This window comes from Carettochelys insculpta, chromosome 1 (genome assembly GCF_033958435.1).
Source record: "Carettochelys insculpta isolate YL-2023 chromosome 1, ASM3395843v1, whole genome shotgun sequence".
Classification (NCBI taxonomy): Eukaryota; Metazoa; Chordata; order Testudines; family Carettochelyidae; genus Carettochelys; species Carettochelys insculpta.
In genome coordinates this window covers 134543957-134549956 of record NC_134137.1, presented here as the reverse complement: position 1 = coordinate 134549956, position 6000 = coordinate 134543957, and the positions used below count along the sequence as shown (strand labels likewise).

The following is a 6000-nucleotide window of genomic DNA, read 5'->3' as shown; positions in this document are numbered from 1 at the left end:
GCAGAGTATGCATAGCTATGTTCTCCATACCTTCTGAAATTCTGAACTCCATTCCAATGTTTTTGTTGCTGCTCCATATAGATTATAAGGTAGGGAAAGAACACCTCCAGTGCTGCCCCAGTCCTGTAACAATGACATTTCAAAAAATGCCATTCCATCACAACAACAAGATACCATAGGAAGCTTACATACCAAGTAGATTAAATTTATCTAAATCCTTTCTTTTATTTCACGGTGACACATGGATAATATATGAAAGGAGCTGCAATAATATCAGAAGAGTGGGTGGGGTTATCTGGGTAAAAATACAGGGAGCCTGCAGCTCTACTGAGCAGGTGCCAATAGATGAGTGAAAGGTTGTATGTGCACAAGGGGTTAAACACGTCCCTCTTAATACCCTCAACCCCCACACCTATGTAAACAGCCTAAGAGATTTATATACATAAATTTATACTATGTATGAAAGTACACAGGAGTTTTGGGGCTGCAGAACAAGATAAAGAGTGAAGTGAACTAGGTAGCAGGGAACAAAAGAGTAGTCCTGTAGCATCTTAAAGACTATCAATATAATTTATTAGGTGATGAGCTTTCTCTCCCATGAAAGCTCATCACCTAATAAATTACACTGTTAGTCTTTAAGGTGCCACAGAACTGCTTTTTTGTTTTGTGAAGATACAGACTAACACAGCTACTTCTCTTGAGACTATGTAGCAGTGAGTTGCTGAGACGTTAACATTGTCTACCACCTACTACCTTTACATTTGTCATTGCCTGACTTTACATTCCCTCCCATTTGCAGTCACGTGAAACCACCTTTCCTTCCATTTGAAACTCCACCATACTATTCCTATGGCAACTGCAGCAATTGCTTACATAGAAACGTAATAGGAAAATATTTAATGTATTTTTAGCTCCCTTTTAATGGAACTTAGCAGCTGGAAACAAGGACAGCCAGCATCCCGTGATTAGTCAGCTCTCTCCAGAATACCAACAAGTACGCTGTTGACCACGAAGCAGATCTTGACAGCTATCGCCAAAAGAAGCTGCCATTCACAAGGGAATTTGGGTGAGGATGGGGTAGTTCTTAGAAGCGGCCTAGGACAATAGTTACAAATGGCACTGATGCGCAGCAGCACCTTGCAGGTGTGACTAATGGGCTGCAGTGACATGCTGGGCCCCTTATGTGATGATGCACTATGAAACCAGGCAGCAGCAGCACCACTCCCAGGGATGTCCCCTCAGCCACGGGACAGGGGGCTCCCAAGAGGGAGAGAAGGCACCTGGTGATGCGGAAGGCAGCAGCCCCAGGGTTAACCTGGGGCAGAGCGAAGCCCCAACCCTTGTCCCACAGGAGATGGGGCGGCAGTTCGCAGGGTATGCAGGGGGGAAGCTCTGCCCACGGACACCACAGGCACGAAGCTCTGCAGCAAAGGGACTGGACGGACCCCAAGGGCTGCTGTGAAAGGAGAAGCGGTGAGAGGGGCTGTTACACCGCACAGGCTGTTGGGAAAGCAAGGCGTCTGCGCGGTGACGTCACCAATCAGCGCCTCTTCCTGGCGCGGCCGTGTTTCCTTCTAGCCACGTGGCCCTCTCCGCCCCCCTCCCCACCGTTACCCTGGGCAACCGCACGCAGCTTCTCGCTGGGAGATTCTCGTGAGAGCTGCGGGTGTATAAAGCGCGCGCTCCCGGGCGGGGCGGGCCGGAAGGAGTCGCGGCGTGGGGGGTTTGAAGGCAGCGGCGGGAGGCGCTGGAGGTGAGACGTGAAGCAGCTGCCCCGCCCCTAGAGCGCTGCGCCTCCCACCTCGTCTAGGGGCTCCCGGGGCCCTGTGTGGCTCTAGCCCGGGCTCTGGGCGGGTTCCGGGGCCGCCCGGTGGAGAAGGGACCGCACAGAAACAGGGAGGGGGTGTGGTGGGGACCTGTCAGCCCCCCGGCGCTGGGACTCAGCAGGGCTGGAGGCCGCGAAGGCCATCAGACTGGCCCGAGCCTGGCAGACCAAGGATCCCTCCAGCCCCGTCCCCTGTCTTCTGACCGAGGCCGGTGTCAGGCGCTGCAGAGGGCGTGAACAAAACCGGGCAAGTACCAAACAGCCCATCCGTCGCCTCTCAGCTCCTGGCTATCGGTGTGCCCAGCGGGAGGGTGGGGTTGCGTCGCTCATCATCTTGGGTAGTGGCTGGGGTGATTGGATGCCCGATGTGAAAAGCCAGAGCAGGGTAAACAAAGCCGGTAATTTTACGGCGGTGTGGTTGCCCTGCTAAAAACCATGGCTAGTCCATCTTCTGTAAACCTATTTAAATCCCTCTGGTTTTTTTTTATCCGAGTTATGTTTCTGGCTTCGTTAACAGTCCCTGGTGACAGGTTCCAGAGTTTGACTATGTGCTCTGTGAAGTATTTCCTCTTGATAGTCCATTAATTTCATGGTTCATGATTAGTCCTTCAGTGTGCTGTGTGATCTGGGCCACTCACTGAGTTCCTTCCCTATCAGATGGTTGCCATTCCATGAATAGGGCATGAGTTTAATACCATGGATAACTGATTTTGTAAACAATGTGTGCGGGGAAAAAACTATAGCAACCAATGTAAAGGGTCTGTGTGAGAGATATAAAGTAGATTATTTGACTGTAGCTCTGCCTGTTTAATTGCAGCCATTATCATTGCAGTTTGTCTGAGCTGCATCTTGCACATGCTTTTCCTGCAGAAAACTACTGCAAAAGTGGCATCAATGTTACGGAAGCAAACGTATGCAATTTAGGAAAAATGGAATACTCAGTTGTTGCTCTGCTCTTATTTGAGGACAGCCTAAAACATGAACCGTGGGTGATATTTTCTAAAAGTCTCAGTGGGTTATGGCATGGGTCAGCAGCCTTTCCCAGGTGGAGTGCTGAACCTCACTTTTTGACCCCTATGTACAGTTCAAGTGCCAGTGATGATTTTTAAAATTACTAATAGGCCTACTTACAGTGGCTTAATTCACAAATAAAGTAAGATACAGAGCTTTATTGTTTAGGTGGTAGTTGGTAGCATTAGCTTTTCTTCTGTTAATCCACAGGTTTTGTACAAGCTCCTGGCTGCATGAGGGAAGAGGGGTAGGACTGAGCTCCCAACTCATGTGCTGATGAAAATCAGCTTGTGTGCTGCTCTTGGCACCTGTGCTGGGGGTTGCTGACCCCTGGTTTACAGTGTGCAAATCAGTTTAACTTTTAATGTTACATGTGTTCCTGATTCATTTGGTGATGAGCTTTCGTGAGGTAGACCCACTTCTTCAGATCTGGAGATATACAGTACAGTAAACCCTTGAGTTATGTGGGGATTGTGTTTCTGCCATCCCCACACAACTTGAATTTTTGTGCAAGTCCAGGGAAGACAGGAGCCAAGCTGCAGCCTCCTTCCTGGATCCCCTGGGCTTGCAGGAGCTGGGAAACTGACCAGCCCAGCAGGACTGGTTGGTTTCCTGGCTCCCAAAGTTGCAAAAAGCTGGGAACCAAGTGGCAGCAGCATTTACTGTACAGCATTGACAGTCTTATAACCGCAGAGATCCAAAAAGAAAAACTGGCATCGGATACATAGGACTAAAGTGGGGTGGGAAAGAGTGGGGGAAGGGGACTGAGATCCCTGGGAATATCAAAGAATACGAAGCTGTCTTTGTAATGTGTGAGGTAGTTGCTAAAGTTGCTTTCTGTTCTTTGATATTCGCAGGGATCTCAGGCAGAACACTTAGTATTGCGGTCCCCTTTTCCCCACCCTCCCCTTTCACGCCTATGTATCTGATCTGACAGTTTATTTCAATTTTTTGGATCTCCATGTTATAAAACTGTCAGTGCTGTACTGCATATCTCCAGATCTGAAGGAGTGGGTCTTTCCCATGAGAGCTTATCACCTAATAAATTATTCTGTTAGTTTTTAAGGTGCTACATGACTGCTTGCTTGTTTTGTTAGGAAAACAGACTAACATGGAACAGTCTGCAAATACTTAGCGGAAAATCTAACTTGCAGTTAAACCTGATGCAGTACGTATTACTTTGCAAATCTAATGTTAACTTAAACCAGGAAAAGCAAAACATATCTAAAAGGCTGAATAAGTGATGCTATGGATGTTTAAAGGATCCTGAATTTGATTTGATCCTTATTGTGAATCACGCTAGCTGGAAAACTGGATAAAAGCTCAAACTTGCTAATTTTAAGCATATGTAAGTTATGGTATCAAAAACTTCAGATATGCTTTTTCCTTAACTGAGAATTCAGTAATAATTACAACTAATTTATACATCTTAAAGCCTTCTACCTAAGCATAAGACTGCTATGCAAACATTAACTCCCTTTGTGAAGGTTTTAAAAAAAAAAAGTGGTGTGTGTGAGACAAGTATCAGTATCAACTACGTAACTGGGAGAAAAATCCATATTTTCTCAATATTTTGCTATAATCCTTTTCTTCCACCATTAAACCTCTAAACTCGGACATGTTCAACATGTAGTTTTGCCTCAAAAGTGAGAGCAATTCAAAGCTGAAACATCATGCAGCTATACCAACATTTTAAGCATGATAGGTTTGGGTTGGCTTATAAAAGCAGAATCTTCTATGCATTGCAAAGGCTAATAAAATTAACTGGTGTTTTCAACATTGATTTGTTTTTGTAGTTCTGACTGAAACCTAAGAATCAAATAGTTTGAAGACAGCACCTTAACTTAGCTCTGTAAACAAGAGGAGAATTAATATAGGATTGCAGGATAAATTACTTAGGCTGTGGCTGCACTGCTCCTCACTTTTGGAAGGGGCATGTCAATTATGGCTGTTCAAAAATGCAAATGAGACTGATGAGTATTCAGTGACTCATTTGCATAGTGATGGCCACCTGACCTGTCAGTAGTGCTGATTTCAACACAAAAAAAGCTGCATATCTGGAGCATCCTTTTGAAGGAACACTGGCTACATGGCTATTTTTATTTTGAAATCAACACTTTTGATGGGTCTGATGGCTACCATTATGCAAATGAAGTGCTGGATAATCATGTTAGCATCTCACTTGCATTTTTGAATGGCCATAATTTACATGCCTTGTAGGGTGAAAATTTCTGAGGCAGGCCGTGGTTTGTTCTAAAGACCCCCTATTTGAATCCTAAAGCCTGGAGTAGGCCTATACTCATAGTTCAGAAACCAAGTTAACATGAGTGGAAGGCTACCCTGCTAGGCCCCCTCATGTCACTCACAAGACCTGGGGAAGATTGTCTCAACTCAGACAGGGCCTTGGAGTTCGGAGGAAGGGATGGTTGCCTGAGCAACCACATTCCAAGAAGAGGCCATGCATATGAGAGCCAAGGTATAGCACCATCCCATTTGCTATCCTAGGCTGGCACTCAAAACAAATGTGGTATTACTCTATGCTGTTACTGTCCTTTGCTTTTATCTTCTACATATACCCATTTGAAGGCATCGTCATTACTTCTGTAGATGCACCATTAATCCAATGAGACATAAATATCATTAAATGTCTGCTTTGCTTAAGTAACTTGTTAAGGAAAACCACTTGTACTAGAGCTAAGCTGTACTGTAAACTATGGGCGGGGATGCTGTGTTACCTTTTTAGATCATTGGCTTATTGTATTCATTTCATCTGGCTGTTAGAATCTATCCAGCTTGGGTAAACCTATGCCATAGTTTCTCTCTCCCCACCCCATTAGCATCCTATATAATCAATTGTAGCCTATTATCTTGCAGTGCTCCACTGAGTCCTGACGGGTGAAGTGACACTCCACCAGCGCTGTGTGTAATAAATCTTCCTGCTTGCTTCATACAGTGTCCAGACTGTTCCAACATGCCCCTTCCAAAAGAGAAGTGTGGTGTACCCATGTCCTTAGGGAGGCAAAGGGATAAGATTTTAAAACATAAGCATGAGATGTAGATTATAGGCTGAGTTTTCAGGCTTAAATCTGCATTGAGTGACACTCATGCATACTAGCTTCAGTCTTAACATTTCATTAATACTAATTTATTTTGCATGGAATTTC

At 45.3% G+C, this 6000-nt stretch overlaps 1 protein-coding gene across 3 annotated transcripts in view; it reads left to right on the top strand.

Moving 5' to 3' along the window:
• Positions 1–1617: 1617 nt before the first annotated feature.
• The window catches only part of PPP2R3B (protein phosphatase 2 regulatory subunit B''beta), a 103207-nt gene continuing 98824 nt past the window's right edge, over positions 1618–6000 (top strand). The window contains exon 1 of one of the 3 annotated variants that reach the window (XM_074992175.1): positions 1618–1753. The gene's annotated coding sequence lies outside the window, so the exon portion shown is untranslated. Of the gene's footprint in view, positions 1754–1839; positions 2073–6000 lie in introns of those variants that run through there. The other 2 variants (XM_074992183.1, XM_074992165.1) reach the window with 2 other exon arrangements.